This window comes from Drosophila nasuta, chromosome X (assembly GCF_023558535.2).
Source record: "Drosophila nasuta strain 15112-1781.00 chromosome X, ASM2355853v1, whole genome shotgun sequence".
Lineage (NCBI taxonomy): Eukaryota > Metazoa > Arthropoda > Insecta > Diptera > Drosophilidae > Drosophila > Drosophila nasuta.
The window spans coordinates 15,985,852-16,009,143 of NC_083459.1; the positions used below are offsets into that span (position 1 = coordinate 15,985,852).

General features: G+C 38.4%; 1 protein-coding gene across 1 annotated transcript in view; it reads right to left on the reverse strand.

The window, feature by feature from the left end:
- Positions 1-19,817, reverse strand: part of LOC132795350 (uncharacterized) — a 75,474-nt gene extending 55,657 nt beyond the window's left edge. Inside the window, exons 1-2 of the mRNA XM_060806013.1 lie at positions 19,698-19,817; positions 1,336-1,421 (exon numbers count right to left, since the gene is read on the reverse strand). The gene's annotated coding sequence lies outside the window, so the exon portion shown is untranslated. The remainder of the gene's footprint in view (positions 1-1,335; positions 1,422-19,697) is intronic.
- Positions 19,818-23,292: the final 3,475 nt, after the last annotated feature.

Below are 23,292 nucleotides of genomic sequence, written 5' to 3' on the forward strand. Positions count from 1 at the left end.
TGTTGTTGTTGTTGCTGTTGCTGTATCGTTTTGTATCTTTTGCGATGAGCAAAGCAGCAAGTGCAAACATGACGAAAACAAATAAAAATTTATTTATTTATGCTGTCGCTGCTGCTGCTGCTGCTTTTGCTGCTGTGGCTGTTGTTGCGAATAACATTTAATTATGCGCATAAAACTAATTAATTAGCGCCAGGCAATGGGCACTAGAGTCGGCTCCATGACAAATCAGATAAGCGCAGATGAAGGAGGTATGCAATAGCACAACTCGAAGCACGCGCTAAAACGAACGAATCCCCCCCAAACTGCATTTCAATTAAAGCTCTTGTCTAAAGAAGTAGCTAATATATCATATGTTAGATCTACTAGTAAAGTGGTAGAGAAAGCATTTAGAGTTTATATAAGATCGATGAAGAGATATGATATGCACTTAAATACATGAGATGATGTAATCACAGTCGAAACAATGGACATCTCAAGATTATGCTAATGAAATGTTTGTGCTAGAAGTTTTTTTTTTTTTTTCTTCATTTTTATTATTATTATTTCTATGAACGCGCAATTGATTGACTTGATCTAAGATAGCCAACTCGGAGATGTGTTTAATCACTGATTTATGTTATTTTTTTATTATTTCTATTTGACATTGAGAATGGCCAAGAAGCCGCAAAAAAGCAGCAAAGTTTGTTATTAGAATATCAAATATATAAATATAGAAATGTACACACTTCACTTGTAGTTTGTTTAGTTTTTCAACAACTACTCAACACCTTTAAAGTCAAAGCACATTTTGTACTCGGCACATCTAATTGTATTACTCGAATTTTGTCAGCAAATTTCGACTTTGATTTTGCAAAAGTCATTTTCTATGCTGTAAGAAGAAAAACCTTTTAGTCAAGAACTTTGGAGCTTTAGTAGGCTGACGCAAAATTCATTGGCATGCAAATGAGAGTGGATATTAATTAAATCTTGTGTAAAGTACAACATTAGCTTCAAGATCTGATTGGGTTTTCTTTCGCTCTTTTTGTGTAATGCCAACGACAACTTTTCAATTTTGGCTCTGCCTCAATAGCATGAACGTCGCTCGCTCACTCGCTCGCTCTTTTTATTCACTTGTCTCGCCAATTTATTTTCATTGGCAAACATTTCACCAACATCAGTGAAGACAACAACAACAACACTCTCAAACTGAACAAAAAGACGCACCTCTTTAAGACTATAAAAGTCTATAAGCTTTAAGCATGCGAAATTTTGATGGTAACTCGAAGTGGAGCAGTCGAGTGTTCTTGTTGGTTTGGTGGAGGAGGCACAATCCTTAATAGACTTTTAATTACCTACCTTTATGCTTTGTTCTGGCGCTTTTGGGGCCGTGTTGATTTTTGCGCAATGACAGCATGAAATTACCATTAATTTTCCAGAGAGCCCTGCAAAACAGTAACGGCGGAAACGCAAAATAGATTAGCATTAATCAAAGTAAAATATACGTAAATAAATATTTGTGGATTTACGTCTAAGAAGGTGTTTTTGGCCACAACAGATTTGCATAGAACAAGGACAACGACAACGATGAGGACTATAATCGTAACACTAAAGTAAAGTAAATGCCACAGTTGCATGTCAAGCTGGCATTATGTGCGTGCCACACACAAATACACAAAGACACACACACTCACACAGAGTTAAGTGGCACAATCAAGGCAGTCGACTCCCCAGTGGGGCACTCGAAATTGAATAGACAGCAGCAAGGCGCAAAGCTCTGAGCTCTGAGCACTGAGCGCTGAGCACTTGAGTGTTGCACAGGACAACAATCTATAAGAATTGACATGTAGCTCGAGAAATTTGTCACACAAAATTAGCGTTAGGGATGCCGACAATCGAATGGAGTCAAGTCGAGAGCAAGAGCTAAAGCGTGAGACGCGCGTCTAGTTGGATTTTCAAGCGCATCATTTATCAATGTTTTGCGCCAAATCGCCCAGTGACAGCCAACAATAAAAACAAAACCAGTAAGAATGATAAAGTTGAGTGTGTGCTTGACTGTGAGATACCCAATGGCCGGTATTATCATTAAAATATACCAAATTTAAATACTGTTATATACCAAAAGCCTCGACTGTGAGACAGCGGATAATCATTTTCAATAAATGTGAAACAACCCGTAAAATATACCAAATAATTATACCATTGTATATTGTATTATTGTGGTATAATCACTTGTTTTATTTGTACTGTATGGTATATTTGAAATGTAGTAGTATTGTGTGAAACAATCCCTAAAATATACTAAATGATTATATCACAATATACTGAAATATACCAAAAGCTACATTTAGTATAGCTGTATATCGATATACTAAATATAGCTTTTAGTATATTTCAGTATATTGCGGTATATTCACTGGTTTTATTTGTACTGTATGGTATATTTGAAATGTAGTAAATATGTAAATGTAAATATACTAAATGATTATACCACAATATACTGAAATATACTAAAAGCTATATTTTGTATACCAATATAATACTACATTTCAAATATACCATACATTACAAATTATACCAGATTTTTGACTAACTTCAAAGTTTTTAATAAGATTCAGTAATCATTAAAACTGTAGTTATCATTGTGTATACCACAAATCGGATATGCTTCCTTAAGTGATTTAAATACATTTCCCTTACATTATAATACCCTTCCACCATACATCTAACCGGTATACACAAGCAACAACAACAACGACAACAACAGCGAAATTGTTATGGATAAAACAGTTCCATTTCCTCCCCTTCGGGTTTCGTTGTTTGATATTTGTATTGTCGTGAAATTGAGAGATTTACATGGTCTAATATGACAAATAATTAGCATAGAGAGTCTGCGTGTGTGTGTGTGTGTGTGTGCCATTCATATGCATATCAAGTGAAAGATACATTCGGATTAGATACAATCTCTTCTCAAGTGAAGTGGCAGCTTCGAGTGGGAAAGCGTATGTATGAATATCTCTTATCTAGCCATGTTCAAGTGTCAGCTGTTCAACTAATTTTTGCCAGCTGCCTTCAAATATAACACACACACACACACACACACACACTTCAGTTGTCGATTCACAATTGACATTTCTCGATTGTCGTTTGTCGTTTGTCAATTGGCCAGTTGTCAGTTTGTCGCCCCGGCCAAAGTCAAGAGAGATTTTGATTTGCTGCTGCTGCTGGTCACACAACATTCAATCCAATATTCCAAATGCAGATTCAAATTTTGTATTCGTATACGACGTATTCATATACAAATTCCCACCTGAAACGCTGTATGACCTAACTTGAACCAAGCTATAACCAAAATTCGACACTCGAACGTGGCCAACTGACATTTCAATGGCATTTTGATCGCGTTATTTTGGGTTTTTCGGCTTTTCGATTCAATTTTTCAGTCACCGAGTTTTAAGTCTCTCTCTCCTTCTCTCTCTTTCTTTTCCGTTGTGTTTATTTATTTTATTTTTATGTGTGCTTTGCATACTTGAGCAGCAGCAGACAGAGAGCACACGAAAGAGAGACAGAGAGAGAGAGAAAGAGGGGGTCATGCAATGGCCATCCTCGCGTTTAACCCTCACCCTCAAACACACTCACACACTTTGGAATGCAGTTTTGGCCTCAACACGTTTCGATTCGATTCGATTCGTTTCGTTTTCTTTAGCACCCTCGAGTAGTGTTTATCGAATGTGCCCTTGAATTTCGACTACGAATTGAGTAGTTTGTGCTCGTACTCACAGCACACTCACAATTCATACTCGTACTCACAGCACCGAGCAGCATTTAGTTTTCAATTTCAATTCAATTATTATTATTTATAGCTAGCTAGTAGCTGAAGGCCGTGCGCAGGCGTATGTGTTGACAACAAATTACCTCTTGGCCTGAGCCCGGAACCAAAAACCATAACCCGAATTCGAATTGTATGTAGCTCCACTCATTACCATAAGTAATTGTCGACAATCGATAATATTTAATGAACTACTGCTGCCACTGGCACTCAAATAGATCACAAATCACCATAAAGTACTTACACCTTGATTCCATTGAATTCAATGCAATATTATTTGGATTTAATGTTCCCCACTGCACTGCACATTTGAGCAATTAGTTTTGAACCATTCAAATATCTGTGCTTCAGAGGTAAGAAGACAACATGTCGAAATTATACGTTATACATTGAGGCAGCATTGTTGCAACGATATCAACTACAAGCCAAAGGACACATTGACACAACGACGTTACAAAGTGCAGGCAACACCTTTATCCCAGGTCACTCAACATATTATACAAAATGTTGCAACTCTGTCATCAGCCTTTCAATTAGAATCTTGTCAATGCCTACTGCCTGCTGCCTGCTGCCTTCTGCCTGCTCTCTGCCCCTTGTTAACAGGCAGTCTGTCAGCAAGCCCTGGACTAAAAGGACCTCCTCTATAGGACATCTATTGAATAGTATGTTGTGCTTTCACTCCTCTGTCAGCAATTCTCCACTCTCTCAGTGTTGGCTTCCCACTCTTTCCCTCCTGCTGCTGCTGCTGCTGCATGTCATCCATTTTTCGTATGACAAAGCGTGCCATTGTTGATTTCCTGTCACACACCCGCTGCCAAGCTTTGCCTTCCCCTCTCACTTCCACCGCTGCAGCAGCATCAGTTGCTATCGTTGCCTACGTCGCTTCTGCTTCTGCTGCATACCTGGGTTGGATACCACTTAACCAGGCAGCCATCTATCCACACAAGAGCACAATGGAGTGCAGCAGCTCAGCAAGTGATGTTTATCGATATATGTATAGAGTAAATTGTAAAAATCGATAGTATTTGACTTGTTTAATAGAAAGAAAAGAAAACAATATAAGTTTATAGAGAAAAACTGTAAATCGTTCAAAATTTATTAATTGTTGATAAAAAGAATCAAAGTTTAAGCATGTTAAGTCACTTAGTTAGCTTAGAGATGACTTTAGGTTTCGTATCGATAGCAACTATCGATAGTATGCCACTTTTTAACACTAACTGTTGATTTGAAACATAGTTGCTGATATGTAATATATAATAATAATTGATCCTGAGTTTTTTTTGTGTTCTTTATGAAAAATAATAAATATATTTGTTGATTTAAATTAAAGATAGTATTTCTCTTTACCGATTATCGATAGTATTACTCTGTATATGCAGGTAACAACGAACACTAATCAGAATTCACAATAATTGTTGGCCCCTAAAAATTTGTCGAGGCACCCGGAATTGCATTTTGTCGTTTCGCCTCGATTCATGCATAATCCTCAGTTACATCCTGCTTCAGTTCAGTCCTGTCCAGCCAGCTAGCCAGGCAGTCAGCCTGTGTTCGGTCCCATGGTGAATTGGCGTCGCTGCCCCGTCGCCGTTTGCTGACATGTCAGAAATTTTAACTGGCAATTTGCAGCAGAACGCGCGCCACGCACGTACAACACGAGCAGACGGCCAGACGGGCCACGTGGAGAGCGGGTAGGGGTAGGGGAAAGGGAAGGGGCAACCAGGAGCCACAAAAGGACAATCTGACAGGCGGACGAGCAAACAGACGGTCAGACAGACAGACAGACAGACAGAACAGACATACAGAAGCAACGTCCCCAACAATTTCCATGAGCGAGTTCTCATTTCTGTCTCTCTCTCTCTCTTTCTCTCTCTCCTTGTCTCTCGCTCTCTTTCTCTGTCGCTGTTGTAGTAGTCTATGTCTGACGTGTTGTTCTTGTTGCATAGAACATGGCACAATATGTTGCCATGTCTGCCACGCCTCCATCGCCCCCAGGCCACGCCTCGCGTCTAGCTTGCCACTTGAGTGTGTGCTTTGTATGCCAGCGTATGTGTGTGTGTGTGTGTGTGTGTGGTGAACATTTTCGGTAATGGTGTCAAAATAATTTGGGTTGTCATTTGTTTTGTCGGCCACCCAGAAAGGTAAGCCATATAAGCAGCGGTGTGTGTTTGTGGGTGTCTCTATGTGTGTGTGTGAATGACTCCACACAGTGCAAAGGATGCTAAATGCTCTGGACTCTCTCTCTGACTCATAAGCTCATAATCAGCAGCAGAGCTCGACTTGACTTGACTGTCGCCTTGCCTCGCCTTGCCTTGGTCAGGGGGAAGTTTGCCATTTACCATTTACCATTTGCGATTTTTAATAAGCAGGCAAACGCAGGCGGCTAATAAACTGTAAGTGGTTGCCCAGAGCTGAGCAGAGCAGAGCAGAAAGCAGGCAAACATGGGTTGTGCTCGACGCTGGGGGAATAACAAAAGAAACACATACATATACATAGCACATAGACCGAAAGCACCTTTTGTATTGTTTTTGCTTAGCTTTTGCTGCTTGATGTGTTCGCTTGTTTGCCTTTTTATTAAACTTTTTGCCTGTCGGCGTCAAAGGGGAGGAAATAGCTAGACGAAGAAGCAGAGATGGCGTATTCCAGCAGTAGCAGGGAATAGAAGCTAAAAATATTAATTGATTTTCGTGTTTGCCATGTGTGTGTGCTTACAGCGCTGATTAACATGCGTCTCTGTGTGTGTGTAACATTTTCATTTTCTCATATTTTTTTGCGAATTTAAAAGCTTATGGCAGACCAAATTCGATTTGTTGCGCATTCGATGTGCAGCAGTTTTACAGCCGTTGCACAGCCAACGTGGCGTATGCGTAATGCAACGACGAACAAAACTGTTGCCTACTTTGCAACTACACGGACTATGTATGTTCACTTGATTTATGAATACGGGCAGCTCGAGCAAATGAATTTAATTTGTTGCAACATGTGGCTTGATATGTTTTGACAGTTTTTTTCTGTTTTATTTTTTTCTTTCTATTTGTTGTTGTTCGTTGATGTAGCATAAATCTGAGAGGCAGACAACAAGTTAAATGGCATCTCACATTTTTGATTTCTCGTGCGTTGAGTCATAAATCATTGGCTAGGTGTGACATGGCTCGGTAACTAAAGCATATACGAGTATAAAGCACAAGCAACAATAAGAACGTCTCCCAGCAGTCAAGCTGATAATGAATTGTTGTTTTTCACAGTAGTAGTCGTAGTAGTTGATTGATGCTTCAGGCTACGCTCCAGCATTGCTTTTTACATCGCTTAAATGTCGTTTATCGTTGGGCGGGAGGGTCTCTTTTGCTGTGGGCGTGGCATGCAACAGCTGTCGATGCCAGTGCCAAGTCACCCGTTGCCTCAAAATCGCTCACTGCAAAGCATTCCCCAAAAATGAAAATGACAAAAAAACAACAAAAAAAACTCATCGTCATCAACATGAAGAGCCCTTTGTTTGTCTGCTAATAGCTTGTTAGCCATTTCAAAAACAATTTTCCAACAGCAACAACAACAACAACAACAGCAACAGCAGCAACAATCACAGGAAAGAGACAGAGACATGTGTCCCCTAACTTATCTGGGGAGCTGCCTGGTCTCGACTTTCATAATTCAGGGCAAGGAATGCAAACAGCAACAACAACAACAAAATCACAGAAATATACGCACACACACTCGAGAGGCACACACGCACACATATTGACAGCTTTGCCATAAATTTCAGGTAACAGCGACAGCCAAGGACAAGCACACACACACACACGCACAGCAACAACACCTCGTTGTTATAGTTGTTTTTCTTTTTCGGTTTAAGTCGGTTGCCAAGTGTGGCACTCATTTTGCGTATCATTCATACGACACGTGGTACGGCCGAGACACAAAACGAAAACTGTCCGAGATGCCATAAGAAGATTACGTTTATGTATGCAAATGTTATATGCCAAAAGCCAAATAGACGTGCCCCAAAAACCAAGGGGAAGCAAAGAGGCTCAATCTCCAGCTCAAGCTCAAGTGTCAAGTGCATAAGTCAAGTGCAATAGATGCTCAGGCATTAGATCAATTGCATTGACATCTTGGCCATAATGATGTAGCATAAATGTGGGAAATATATCTCACGAACTTAACACACAGAATTGTGACATTGAACTGCTATTTTAAAGATGCTTTTGGCTTTTTTATATTTCGTATAATTTTATAATAGATGTGTTGTTCTTTTCTATTATTTTGTTTTTAACTTTATTTTTTTAGTTTTCATTTTATTTCGATTTTAAAAAGCAGTAAAGTAGAAGAAGTTACCATTGAATATTTCCTTTTTATTTTAAGGAAGATGCTTCTGAATTTTTGTGTATATATTTTTATTATAGGTTTGAGTTTCATTCATTTTATTTCAAACTTTATCTTTTTTAAATTTCTTCATTTTATTATGATTACTGAAACGTATTTCTATCTCTTTTTTTGTATATAAGTTTGTCGTTGATTCGTTTATATTTCATTTTATTTTGATTCTTAATGAATCGTAATGAAATTTTAGCGCACTGAGTTATACTGATCTTTGGAAAGAAATTCTTTTGCTTATGCATTTTTTCAAGTATTGTAAATTTATTATGGATTAGTATTTCTTTTTCCTTTTATTTATATTTGAAATAGCAGGATCATATTGAATTTTTAGCGTCTTTAGCTTTACCATAATAACCGCCGGCAATTTACAATTTTTGCCCTAAATTGATTGTCATTGTGCATTCAAATTTGAGATGACAGTTAAGGAAATTTACAGCGGCAGCTTATGTTGAGTACACACACACACACACACACGCACACACCCGCACAGACACACGTATGTATTAAGCACCTTTCACGCAGTTGACACCTCTTGGAGGAATGAGGACTGGCTGTTTCCCAATGCTTTCGAGCATTGTGTGTAAATGATGATGGCCCGTTAAGCCAGCTCAGAGAGAGAGAGAAAGAGAGAGAGAGTGAGAGGGAGAGAGAGAGCTAAATCCCAAGCGCTCCTCTGTCGCTGTGCCTGGTGCCTTTGCTTTTGCTTCAGCCGATGGTTGTTATTACTTTGTTTGTATAACTTCAATTTAGCCAGCTTGTTGCTAATATTTCATCACACAAAGGGTTGTCCAACCAGACTCCCTCCCCCACCATTCTCCCCACCCCTTTCCACACTCTCGAATTGTAGCAACCACCTTCTGTACCTTCTGTACCTTGTGTTACCTCTTTCCAACAACAATCTGTTGTTGTTTTGTTTTTGTTTTCTATGTGCTTTTTTGTTTTGTATTTTTTACGAACTTTGAACAAGTTTGTCGCTGTTTCAACCCTTGTGCACATCCGGTGCCCAGAGCCCCCATTCACGTGCTTTTAAAAACTTCAACACATTCACACTCCCAACACACACACACCAACACACACACACTCCCACATATAGCCTGCCTTTTGTTTACGGCAAATTAAAATTCACTTAACAACATTTCGTTTTAGTTTTAATTTTCATTTAAAAATTTCCCCATTTTATTTTAATTTTTTACCTAAATGCCCAAAATCCTTGTTAAGAATTTATGAGCCACAAAAGCCGCAGACGTGACCCATGCAATTTGCATTCTGTTGAGGAGATAAGCGGAAGAAAAAGCACAGAGATATGGAGATGAGATGCGAGGCGATGCGATGGGAGATAAGAGAAACAGACAGAGAATGCAGATGGCAGGCAATTGGTTGGAATGAGACTGCTTTGCCAGCTGGCGAATGCCTCGTCAATAATATATAAGCATTGCGGCAAAAGAAACTTATTCGCTGGCTCAGTGATGCCTCTTAAAAGGTTTTCCCTATCCATCTTTTTGCTCATTCGTTGTACCTTTTGCTGTGTGTAGTATTTTCTTGGCTGTGCTCTTGCGATGCTCTTAAGAGCCCCCAAACTCAACGCAACTCAACTTAACTCCCTCACACACACACTCTTTGTCTCGACCTGCCTTTTTACTCAATTGCAATCAATTAAAAATCAATCAACTCAAATGTAGTGAAAAACAATTTTTAATTGAAAAGCAGCCAAAGCATTCGAGAGTGCCCAGAGATGAAAGTAACAGAGGGTGAGAGAGAGGAGACGAAGAACGAAGAACCGAGAGCAATCCCAACTGACCGGCACCAAACCAAGCACCTGGAAAGTGCTCTGAGAGTGCTGAACATCAAGTGGCTTTACACACACATACACAGACATGTGTATAGTCGCATATAAAGCAACCGAAAGCAAAGTGCATGAATATTTTATGAAGATAAATAAGGATAAAAACTTCAAACGACCACGAAAAGTGGTCGACGCTCGGAAATGGCCCTCAGCCAAAGGATGCAACGAACAACGAACAACACCAACAACAACAGCATCGCGCACCCAACTCACACAGAGCAAAACAAAAGGATGGAGGGACAAAGTAGTGTAAGAAGAATGAGAGCGTAACGGAGAGCGAGACAACTCTGCACAGCTGGACGTTCACATGGCGTATGAGCAATGTGCTCTGCTCTGCTCTCTGTGTAAGCGACATTTGCATTTTACATTCGACAGCTTCTAGTTTTATTCCAGCTGATCACAGGCCATTTGAAATCGAAGTGCATCCATCGCATTCACTCACCATCAAATTGACTGTCTGCTTAGCTGAAGAATACAAATTAAACAGCAAAGAAAATCAATTGGAAAAAGTTGTCAATAAAATGTATAAAATATATTTGATACTGCAAGTAATAATACGTAGTTTTGCAAGTCTATTCTGAAACCTTCATCATAATGATTTATTCCACTTAAAGAGCTTGACTCTGTGAAACTATGTGACCGCTAATGTTGTCTTTTTTTTTTAATGAACTTTGCATTATGAGACGACAACGACAACGACAACTGACCAACAACAGTCAAACAAACTGGGTCCAAAAAGCGAAACTCATTTCAAAGCTATTAGTCGGAAACTGCACAGCGCAAAAAAAAAACGAAAAGCAAAAGCAAAAACAAGTCGAAGAAATGAAAGAGAAGCAAAGAAAAAAAAAAGAAGAAGACAATGAGAGCAACTATTATAGGATAAATCGTAACGTTGTCAGATCCAACTAAACTACTTCAGGCCTTGTTACAATTTTCTTCAGCGAAGGCGTTCGTGCGAACAGCCCCGCCCCCTTCCCTCCCCTTTCTCCCTTACAACACTTTGTGTGTGAGCTCTCTTCAGTTGGCTCTCAACGACAGGATGATGATACTCATACGTCCTTCCACCGCCAGCTATTCACACACTTTTCTTGTACAGCGCGACGCTCGCCGCCTTTTGTCTGGCCAAAGGGCAAAAGACACGTTTGGGAGGGGAGAGGGGGTCAACGGAGCGAAACGGCATCGGGCCACTCAATGTAATGAAGGTCATTAGAAATGTACTCGGCGGGAGGGGGTGGAGGGGGCAGCATAGCGCACGCACAACTCATTTGCACTTGGGCCAAGTTGCAGGGTTTGCCATCAAAAAGTGCGTAAAACACAGTAGAGCAAAAGTTTTCTTTCTCGTCGTGACTTGGCCCGATTCTTTCTCCCTCTCTCTGTCACTCTGTCTCACTCTTATCTACCATTGTTGGCAGCTTTGGGTCATTAGGTGACGCTTGTCCATGGGCGCAAACGTAATTAGTCGACAGCAACAAGAACAACAACAACAACAACAAAGATGACGACAACATCAAAACATGTAAAGTAGGGCGAATATCGCTCGACTGACCCAACGAGCCATGCCCTCCTCCTCCCCCTCCTCCTCCTGAATGAACCGCATCCCGTCCCCAAACGGATCCAGCCGCATATTTGCCCGTCTCGGAGTCGGAGTCGGAGAGTCTTTGCCGTCGTCTGATGAGTGCTGAGACTTGCGCAAAAACTTGGTAATTAGGATGTTTGTGCTGACAGCAAGACAGACAGTCAGAGGGGCAAAAGGAATGGACAAAAACGTTGCGTTGCGTTGCGTTGCGATGCGATTCCACAAGAAAGTGAAAAGGCATAAAAAGAAAAAAAAAAACGTACTGTCGAACGGGTTTTGGCAGCCAACCTGAAAACAGCAAACTGAAAATGAAACTGAAACTGAAACCGAAACTCAAGTGGCAGCAAGCAACAGAAGCGCGGCAGCAAAGTCGCGGCATTTGTAAATTAAGTTGACATCTTAAGTTCAACTTTTTTAATTAGATTTTATCATCATCGTTTTAATCAAGTCTCACACAGTGCCGGACAACTGTCTACCTTTCACTCCGACTCCGACTCCGGCTTGTTTCTACTTCTGGCCATTTCGCCGCCATTTGCAGCGCTAAAAAGTAGGCAAGACATTTTGTGTACGTGTGCGTGTGTGTGTGTGTGTGCAACAATGTTGAACGAAATTACCTTTCATGATCGTGATACGCTATGCAACTATGTTTGGGGAAATGGGAAAAGTTGTTGCAGATTTCGATTTACGGCAAATTTAAAATGTTTCAGTTTCATGCGCAGCATTTTTAATGTCAATTTGATGATTTTGCCACTAAGCCAAAGAGTTCTCAGTGTGTATGTGTGTGTGTGTTTTACGGCTACACTGGCCACTAAGCAAATAATAACAAATGAATAATGAACAGCACCGCCTTTAGGGCAGACCAATCAACTGACAGCCGACAACGAACGAAGGATTCAACTGTCTAGTTGCTGGTTTCGGCAACAGCAGCAACTCACACACTTTTCTCCCACCCACACACACACACACACACACACACTCACACACACACACATTCACAGACAACACTCATTGATTATTTAAACGTTTGCGGTGGCATTGTTGTTGTCCATTGTCCATTGTCTGCCCAAAGTCCCAGTCACAGTTGAAGCTTCTACCACAGCAACAGCAACAACAGCAACAGCAACAACAGCAACATCAACAGCCGCAACCCACAAGAGGCAGCCACGTGCATTTGTGTGCCGCTTCACACTGTGGCATTTATTGTTTACCGTTTGTATCTAAAGTTTTATGGCATCGGAGCATGAATAAATATTGATTCCATGTTGGCTGCCCTCGCCTGACCAATTCCGAATTCTGAATTATGTGCGTCTCTCTGTGTATGTGTGTGTGTGTGTGTGTGTATGTGTGTGGTATGTCAGGTGTCATTTTCTAAGAGCTCGATTATTTACAGCTAGCGTAAAGCAAAAGTCGAGTGTGTGCAATAATAACAAATAATTGATGAGCGATATTGAGCTGAAAGCAAAGCATCAACATTCAATTAATCTCCTTTCAATGTGCACCAAATAAACCAGCAACAATTTGTTAAGCATTTGTTAATAATAAATATGCAAAAGAAACATTATCAGTTGTCAGCGAAAAATTAAACCAAAAAGTCGAGAAATAAACTTATTGCTCTTTCTTTCATTTTTGTACAAAATAAAAATTGTGGCAACTCATACAATAAGAATATGGTTTTTCTATATTATCTGAAATAAAATTGTAACAAAATAATGGACGAAAGATATTCAGAAATAAATTTTTAAATGACTTGATCAAAAGAAAAGCGCTGCGATTTTAAATATATATGTATGGAATATTCTTAATACTTTTTCTATGATATGTATTCTATTTACAGATAGTAAATAAAATTGTAGCAATAAAAAAAAGTAAGAAAGTTACACTCGAGTGTGCTCGACTGTGAGATACCCGCTACCCATTTTTAATAAAGGCAAAATATTGCGGTATCATTTTCAAAATATACCGAAAATACTAAAAAAAACATTAAAAATATACCGAAATGGTATGTTTGGTATATCGATATAGTACACCATTCAAAATATACCATAGAAGGCACAATATACCAGATTGTCGGCCAAAGCAACTAAGACCCCTAGAAAGTAGACGTTTTTGCCCACACAAAATTATTTCTTTAATAACTTCCAAAATTTTTATCTGATCGCAACCAAATTTTCAGGAATCATAACTACTACAGTAATTATTGTATCTACCAAAATTCGTAACTCTAGCTTTAAAATTACACTTGTTATTCGATTTTTTTGATTTGCGAGGGCGGAAGTGGGCGTGGCAAAAATTTGAAACAAACTTGATCTGCGTGCAAACATAACAAATGCTGTCGAAAATTATAGCTCAATCTCTTATAGTCTCTGAGATCTAGGTGTTCATACGGACAGACGGACGGACGGACAGACGGACAGACGGACATGGCTATATCGTCTCGGCTGTTGACGCTGATCAAGAATATATATACTTTATAGGGTCGGAGATACCTCCTTCTACCTGTTACATACATTTCCTGCCGGCACAAAGTTATAATACCCTTCTACCTTATGGGTAGCGGGTATAAAAAGACCGTAAGATATTCAGAATCGATTCTGAATTCAATTTCTTTGAATGTAAATAAGGGAACAGATTCAGTTGCATTTATCATATTTTAATAACAAATAAAAACGAGCTGCATTCAATTGATATTTGCATTCAATATGTAAGCTTAATTTGGCAGTATTTAATCAGAGAGCAAACTCAGGAACTCAGGAATATCATCAAAGCCAGCGAGCTTATTAATTTGACGAAACCTCAAAGTTGTGTGTGTGTGTGTGTGTGTGTGCCACAAGACGCGACGACGGCGGCGGCTTGCGTTGCCGCTCTGTTGCACATCGAATGCATTTTGCTTTTGATTCTGCTATGCACAGAGCAGAGCAGTGAAGAGCAGACAAAATCCTGATGCGCTTCAATTACTCAAGCAGTCAATGGCATTTGCTGCAGCAGCAGCAACGACGACGACAAGGAGTACAACAATTGAGGCATTGAGGCAAGCTCAGCTGGGGAACATTGTACGCTGAAGTAGCATAGCGTTGAGCCTCCCATTCATGCAACGAGCGCCTTGTGTACTTCTTTTTAAACGTATTAAGGAAGCACCACACCAAGTACGGAGTCGACTACCAGTAGAGAGAGAGAGAGAGAGAGCGAGAGAGAGAGACATAATAGTTGGCATTGGAGTTGGGAGTTTGAGTCGGAGTTGTGCTAAGTCGACTTGAAGCACAGCAGCAAATGGCAACAGGGCCTGAATAAATGATATGTACCATGTGCATAAAGAACAACTACGTCAAGAGTTGTGAAAGAGCAGAAATACGATATACTATATATACACATACATACATACACGTATGTACATACATACATACATACATTTGACAGACAGGTAAAAGTAAGCAAGACGCAGTTGCAGTTGAATTGGCTTTCGTTCTCGTTCTCGAGTGCTTCACACAAATTAGTTTGGAAATCTTTTGCAAGAATCATTTCAAGATGTTTCACAAAAATGTATAGCAATCTGCAATTATGCATTGTTTTTCAATTGTGTGTTATCGATTATTTAATTACACGTTAGAGCTTTAGTCATCAATTTAAGGCTTAGAAATAATTTAATAAATTTTGTATTAAGAAAATGCAATTGAATATTTTTAGTTATAATTGATTTGAAGTATAAATATTAATGATAATATCAAATAAGAAAATTCTTAAATTGAACAAAGAAGTAAATGCATAACAATCGAACATATCTACACCGATAATAAATTAATTGAAAATCGCTTAAGAGATTTTCGAATATGATTCATATTTTGCAATTTGTATGATAAAAATAAATTTGAATTTAGTTGTTTGTCTGAAAATCTGGTATATTTTTGAATGTATGGTATATTTTGAATGTATTCCTATATCAAATACAACATTTGGCATATTCGTATTTTTGTGGTTTACTACTTTGCTTTTATTCAAAATGTAGCTTTGTTATTTGTTTTATTCATTTTAAAAAACAAAACTTATTTTAAGTTTTATTTGATTTCCAAAAAGGTTAAATTACATTTCTATTCGATAATTTATTATAGAGTATCTGCATGTTCAGCACATAAACAAAATTGCACAAGTTGAGTCCATCACGAAAGTTTTGCTGTGTTTTGACTACATTTAAAATCAACAAAGTGGCCAACCAAGCAACCAATCAATGGCCATAGGAAAAGTGGAAAAGTGGAAAAGGGCATCGCAAGTCTTGCAACCGATCAGAGAGAGCTGAGCTGCAAAAGTTGCGACGACGCTCTAAGTTGCCATTTCGCTTAACAGATTTTCAACTTAAAGTTGCAGCTTGCCACACAGTGAGAGCAAAAGTTATGCGCGAGACAAACAACAGCAAAAACAAAAAAAAACACAAGAATAAATAAATAAAAACTAGTAAAAGAAAAATGTATGAAAACAGGAAAAATATTTTCGATATTTCTTTTTTTACGCCGCTGTCGAATTCATGTTGCAGGCAAATTTATGACTGTCAAAAAGTTCGAGTCCAAAGAAAGGAGTCGAAAGGGAGAAGAGAGCATAAAGGACATGCAACTATGTTAGGCTTTACACTTTACACTTTACGCACTGTGCCAAGTTTTTTTTTTGTGTCCTTGCGTTCGCTTAGCTGCATTAAATCACCACTCGACAGCTGTTTTATGTGGATTTTCAAAGTGTTTGTTTTCGTTCGTTTTTTCTCTCTCTCTCTCTCTCTCTTGTCGATTTGAAAATAATTTTGCAAAAGCCTCGTTTGTCCTTTGTGTTCAGCCTTATCCTTCGGTCTGCTGTCAATGCCCCGTCTGCATTACAAGCGCATGGAAATCAAAGCCACAAACCTATCAAGACATTTTTAATGACGCCCCAACAGCAGCGGCAGCAGGCACAAACCTGGGCCCCAGACTGCCTCACACACACACACACACACACACACACCTCACATGCGCCCTGTTGGGGGCCTCAGTGTTTGCGGTTTTGAAAGGGGCCCCAGACAGAAGTTACAGCGCTCCCTTTCCCCCCAACTGTGTCGCACACACACTCACACACACACATTTCAAATGAAACAAATGCAAATTGTTGTCATTGAGCGACGTCAACGAGGACAACAAGGACACAAACAGACGACTCGATTGGATTGAATCCAGAGGCACAGGCAGACTCGTTTGTCCTCCTGTGCCGCCTCGTAAATGTTCATTAATCCGCTGGCAATGCAGACACAACAACAACAACAACAACAACACATGAATTTTGCGGTGTTTTGTTTTGTGTATATTAATGCGGCTGGCAAAAGTAGCTTTTAATTAGCATGTTGTCTGCGGGCCACGCGACGCGACGCAACGCGAGGCAACTTCTCCTCTCTATGTGGCAAGTTGTTTTTGGGGTTTCTGAATGGCTTTTTGGTTGACTGGCGAGCTGAGCTACGCTGAGTTGAGTTGAGTTGAGTTGAGTTGAGAGAGGCACAGGTGCTGTCTAAGTAGTTTTTGCTACATGGGGCATGCCGCGGCTCTAAGGGTTTTGAAGCGCCCGGTTTTGCGGTTACGTTTTGCGGTTTCACTGAGCGGATTTGCATTTCAGGGGATAGACAAAACTTAAGTCTAATTATATATCAATAGTTGGCAAATGTTTTTATTGTAAGTCTTCGCGTGGATTAATTAGAAGGTTTTCTACAATTCGATCGCATTGAGAAACTAATTAGCAATGCGACAGAGCGAAGCAGATTAACTTGAAAGATTAAACCCAAATGCCACATCAAATTGTTTAAATAATTATTTAAATGCCCTTTACTTGTTTGTTTGTTTTTTCCTTTCTATCCCATTCAAAATTAATCACATATTAATATGGATTTATAATCTAGACACTGGCTGCGCTTTAATAATGGCAATTAACTACCGGGTACTTAAAAGTCATTAGCTTTATCTGCGATTCTTGATATAAACATACACAATATACTATGTAGTATATACTCGTATATAGTATGTGAATCACTTATCCGTAGTCATTTAATAGCCAATTAGTTGACCGCGTGCTTCTTCTCATTCACACACTCACACACACACGCACACACACATAATTGCAGTCACGCACAATTCAAATGAAGTGAAACGCAACAATTACGAGTTCATGTTACATTATTATGGGTTTAACAACAGAACGTCTCTATGCTATACTATATAGTACTATATTTTCTACTCATAAACGACTTTTGATTGCGCTAAAAAAGAGAAAAAGAAAATGTTTTCTATTATGCTTGAAATATTTTCAGTGCTTGCATATTCGAAAGCTCATTAAAAAGCACATTAAAAGCTTATTAAACTGATGTTCGAAATTTGCATTTATGTTACGAGTGTGCCAAAAGAAATTGTTAGCGTTGCAAACAAATTGAGATCTATCATGGAAATATACGAATTCTTTAGCGCTAAAATAATTTGTGCCGATTCAAATCAAATCTTTCAATTACAGAGCTTGCTCCGCTATTAAAGTTTCAGTTAGCTTCAGACCTTCAATTGAAAAGAGTGCAAATTGTGTAGATCTCAATAAAATTTGAATAAGAGCAATATCTTCAATTAAGCTGCACATCATATCAGTATTTGCAATTGCAGATCTTTAATTTAAATATTCAATCAAATTTGAATAAGAGCACTAATCAACTTTAAGCTTTGTTTACATTCTTTTCAATTTGAAAGCCTGCAAGTAGACATTTAATTGCAGTCTTAAACCTAGATTAAACCTATCTATCAACAAATTGAATAAAAAACAATAACTTAATTTAAGCTTCATTTACATTCACAAATCTTCTTTACAGGTCTTTAATTGCCAAGAGTGCATGTAAAGATTTAATTCATGAATCAAATAAGACCAATAATCAAATTTAACCTCTGTTTCTTTCAAATTTCAAAGCATTTAAATAAAGATTTAATTGCATTATTCAACCGATTCAATTGTTCAATAAATTGCTTAGTTCACAATGCATACATTTTAACATAAGAGCAATAACTTCATTAAAGTTTAATTTAAATTCAAAATTCTTCTATAAATCTCTTTTATTTTTAAGAGTGCATGCAAAGATTTAATTCTTGCATCAAATTTGAATAAGAGCAATAATCAAATTTAAGCTTGTTTAATTTGCAAAGCGTGCAAATAAAGATTCAATTGCAGTCTTGAAGTTATATTCTTATATTACTTAATTGCTTGGAAGTATTTTGCGCTAGATGATAGATGCTAGATTGCAATGATGACGATGCCACATGGCCTGGCATTTAGCCAATGGTCAATAGCATTGCTTAATTGGCCATATTAGACAGTTCATTGGCATGACGAACTAATGAACGAATGAACGGATGCAGTGCAATGTCAAGCGATGTAATTTGAAGTCATAGTCGCCATAGTCGCAAGTGCCTCCATTCAAGTGGGTGATTCAAGTGAATTTTTGCAGTGCACGCTAATTAGACGGCACGCAGGCGCATGACATACAAAAAAGTAAAATGAAACTCAACACACACACAGCATGATTTCATTCTATATATACTACGATATAGCATGCATATAAAACTCGAAGAAGCTTTGCAATTGCAGTTGTTGTTGTTGTTGTTATTATGATTATTAGGCATAAAGTGCTGAGGCTGTTGCTGCTTTTGTTGCTTGGGCCCAAGTCTAAGTAACACGATTTTTCTTCATTATTATTTCTTGGCACGCGATCTGACAAGTTAGACGACTTGCTGCTGCTGCTTAGTTGTTGTTGTTGTTATTGTTGTTGGACTTTGAGCTAGTCAAGCAAGCTGTCGCCATCGCCTTGGCTGGGGTGTGTCGTGTTATGCGATTTACATGAAGTGTTGGCGAAGGCAAGAAAATTTTCACGACGCCCGCCCGCCAGCAACAGCTGCCTCAGAGTCTTGGCCATTTTCCTTTTAGTAGTTGTCGCTGTCTTTCTTTCCAAGGCAATGCCAAAACTCTGCGAGATGTCTATCTGCCCACACACACACATTTATATACTATATATATAGTATATAGCTTACGTATAACAATGTGGCTTTTTATAAAGAAATTACTTTTGACGACTTACTTGCAATTAGCCACGTCTGCAACTCGTTGACTTGTTATTCGTTGTCGCTATTGTTTAATGCAAGCCTGGGTGTTATATACGACACTTGTAAATATTGTCAAGTTTTTCCCTCTTAACGATCTGTAAAGAGACAAGCGATATTAGATATTTGAATTTCGGTGTCGGTTTCGAAATAAATAAACAAACAACTAACGATAATTATAATTATATATTGCGACAGCTCTCGAAGCTCTCTATTGTCAGCCTTCAATGAGATACTAATCAGAGGAGCACTTACAACAGCTCAACTACTCGACTAATGAGTAGCAAAAGCCGCAACGAAACTCAAAAATTACTTCAGATTCAGATTCAGAGTCGCTGGGGTCAAGGAATAAAACCAACAAAAAATGGGAAAAACATTAATCTCAAACATTGTAAGTATGATCTGTATTATTAATTGAGCGTACTTCAATTCTCTTTAAATAGTTTCACAAATATTTGTGACAACTATTAAATTCAATTCAAATTTGTATTATCAGATATTTAGTATTCCGTATATTCTGACATTCTGAGTCACAATTTGATCTGAGTCACAATAAAAGCTCGCTAATCTTTTCAAGTTATTTTCCACGGAAAATTCTGCGCGATCTTATCGCAAACCTCAAACTCTCATATCTTCAAAATCTTATTCGAAAATAACAGTCCATATAAAATACTATATACGCGAAAATAACTGAAAGTCTGATAAAAAAAATCAGCGTCAATTCATAAACATCAACAACAACAACAACAAAAACAAGTTAGAAAGCTACAGTCGAGTGTGCTCGACTGTGAAATACCTGTTGTGATTTAAAGCAAAACAATGGGGTATTCATTTTAAAATATATCAAATTAATATACCGCCAAAATACTGAATATGTACTAAAGGCTATATTTGGTATATTTGTATATTGATATAGTAAAAAGCAAAACAGTGAGGTATTCATTTTAAAATATACCAAATTAATATACCGCCAAAATACTGAATATGTACTAAAGGCTATATTTGGTATATTGGTATATTGATATAGTATAAAGCAAAACAGTGCGGTAATCATTTTAAAATATACCAAATTAATATACCGCCAAAATACTGAATATGTACTAAAGGCTATATTTGGTATATTGGTATATTGATATAGTACTACATTGAAATTATACCATAGAGTGCAAAATATACCAGATTGTCAGACAAAGCAAGTAAGCGTTTTTTCCAATAGTATTTACAATTTGTATCTCATCGCAACGAAATTTGCAGGAAGATGCCTCCCTCTGCCTGTTTTCCTAGAGGCACAAAGTTATACCCTTCTAGTCAATAGGTTGCGGGTATAAAAACAAAACAAACTCTATGAAATTTCTAGCTACTGTCTGACCTTGGTTTGTTTTTTTTTTTTTGTTAGTGTTTCTTATATATATTTATATAATCTTATCTATTTGCATAACGTGAAGCAGCAGCACTTGAGTAGCTCCAATCTTATCGCGATTAGCATTGGGATGAGATCGCGACAGCGGCTGCTCGACGACAGTCTGTGGCAACGAAACAGGGCCTAAATGCGATGAAGAGAGAGATGGGAGAGGGGGGAGGCGAGGGAACGGGAAAATTTGTATCTTTAAAGCGCATCACGTGAATGATGTGCACAAGCTTTGCGTTAATTGCGAAAAAAATGAACGTATGAAATGAAATTTCATGCACACATAAATAACGAATGTGGCGCCTCAAAAAAAAAAATTAGAAGTTGGATTCGAGGATTGAAGGTGGGCGGCATAAACGAAACGAAGTGCATTCGCGGTGCACAGACACATTACATTTTCTGCTCCAAATACGCTTTTCACAATTTTCATAGAGCCCCGCGAACACACACACACACAAAGGCAAGCACGCAACACACGCAGACATCTTCTTAATTTTACTTTTGCCAACGCGGCGTATGCGCAATGTTTGCGAATGGAGCGTGTGCGCACAGAAAGCAAACAACGCCAACAAACAGATAAACAAACAAACAAACAAACAACATGAGCACACACACACATACTGTTTATGTGTGTGTTATATATGTCTACAAGTTGGCCCAGTCAGTCAGTCAGGCAGTCAGCCAATAGAGCCACTGAGCCATATAAAAAGTGAAAATTGCATTTGTTTTTAATGCAGCGGCAAAATTAAGTCGAATACTCGTATGTGTGGCAAGGTTGTGTGGCAGCTTCTCTGAAGCTGCAGCTACTTCACATATTTTTCGGCCTATCTGCCACGGCTTTTTATCTCTCTCAAACCGAGGGAAAATTTCAAACAAAAACTTACTTTTCACTTGTGTAATGCAAATCTTTCTATTGAATTTGATGTAACGCAAATCTCTCTATTGAATTTGATTTTTTGCAGTATTTCGATATTTCTAAGTCGTCTTTGATTTGACTTTATAATCGATTTAACAATAATATACTCGTAATGTTACAGCTTAAAGAGAGATTGATTCATTTTAAGGGATTGCGAATTGCGAAAACATAAATGCTTCAAATTATTTTGTGTTTTGATATTCTTGACTTCGTAAATTTAAAAAACCAATTAATACTTTTTTTTTAACGATTTTTAACTACCAATATAGTACTACATTGGTACATTAATACCATAGAAGACAAAATATACCAGATTGTCGGACAAATCTACTAAGACTATCCTAATAACATTTGTATTCACATTTAAATAGTTCATTGATTGTTTTATTTTCGGACCATGTCAATCAATTGGACACTCATCATCATAATATTAGCCAAAAGCGGCGATCTCATCTGTTAATCTCATTGCACTCACGTATGCAAAACTCATTGGCATTTCGTTGGTTGCCCACTGTGCCCACATCACGTGGTCAATGGCAATGCCAATGGCACAGCCATCGCCATCGTCATCGCCATCGGCATCGATGAACCCAGAACCATCATCATTAATTAAACACTTAATTAAAACTGCAGCCGAGCACAGCAGCAGACGCATGGCCCAATGATACGCTGCGGGTGATTTGCAGGGGACGAGATTGAAGTTGAATGCGATGCAGCGAGGCATATGAATGAATCCAGAGAGGAGAGGAGAGGAGCAGAGCGGGTGGAAGGGTGCTGGCTGCAAATTGATTAGGCGGCATTTTGTGATAAACTGACAAAAAGCAACAACGTCAGCATTTAAAATGCAAACCGCTAAAAGCAAATAACAACCGAAACAACAACAACAAAAGTCGACTAATGACTACCGAATAATGGGTTTAATAAATGCGAATGATATGGAACAGAGAAGTGATGAAATTAACGCAACTTTCCATTTTTGATGTGTGTGTGTGTGTGTGTGTGTGTTTGACACGATTACATCGATAACGATTGCCGATAACAATCGAAATCATTACATGTGAGCAACCATCGCTGCAATCATCGTAGATTGTAATTACATAGAATAGATTTTGTTTATTGCTCTACACGTTAAAGGGTGGGGGACAAATCCAATTTATATTCAATGAACACAATTCCCATAACAGTAGAAAGCAAGTTCTGTTTACACAGAGAGAAACCTAGAATGCAAATATTGTGTTTAATCTTTTCG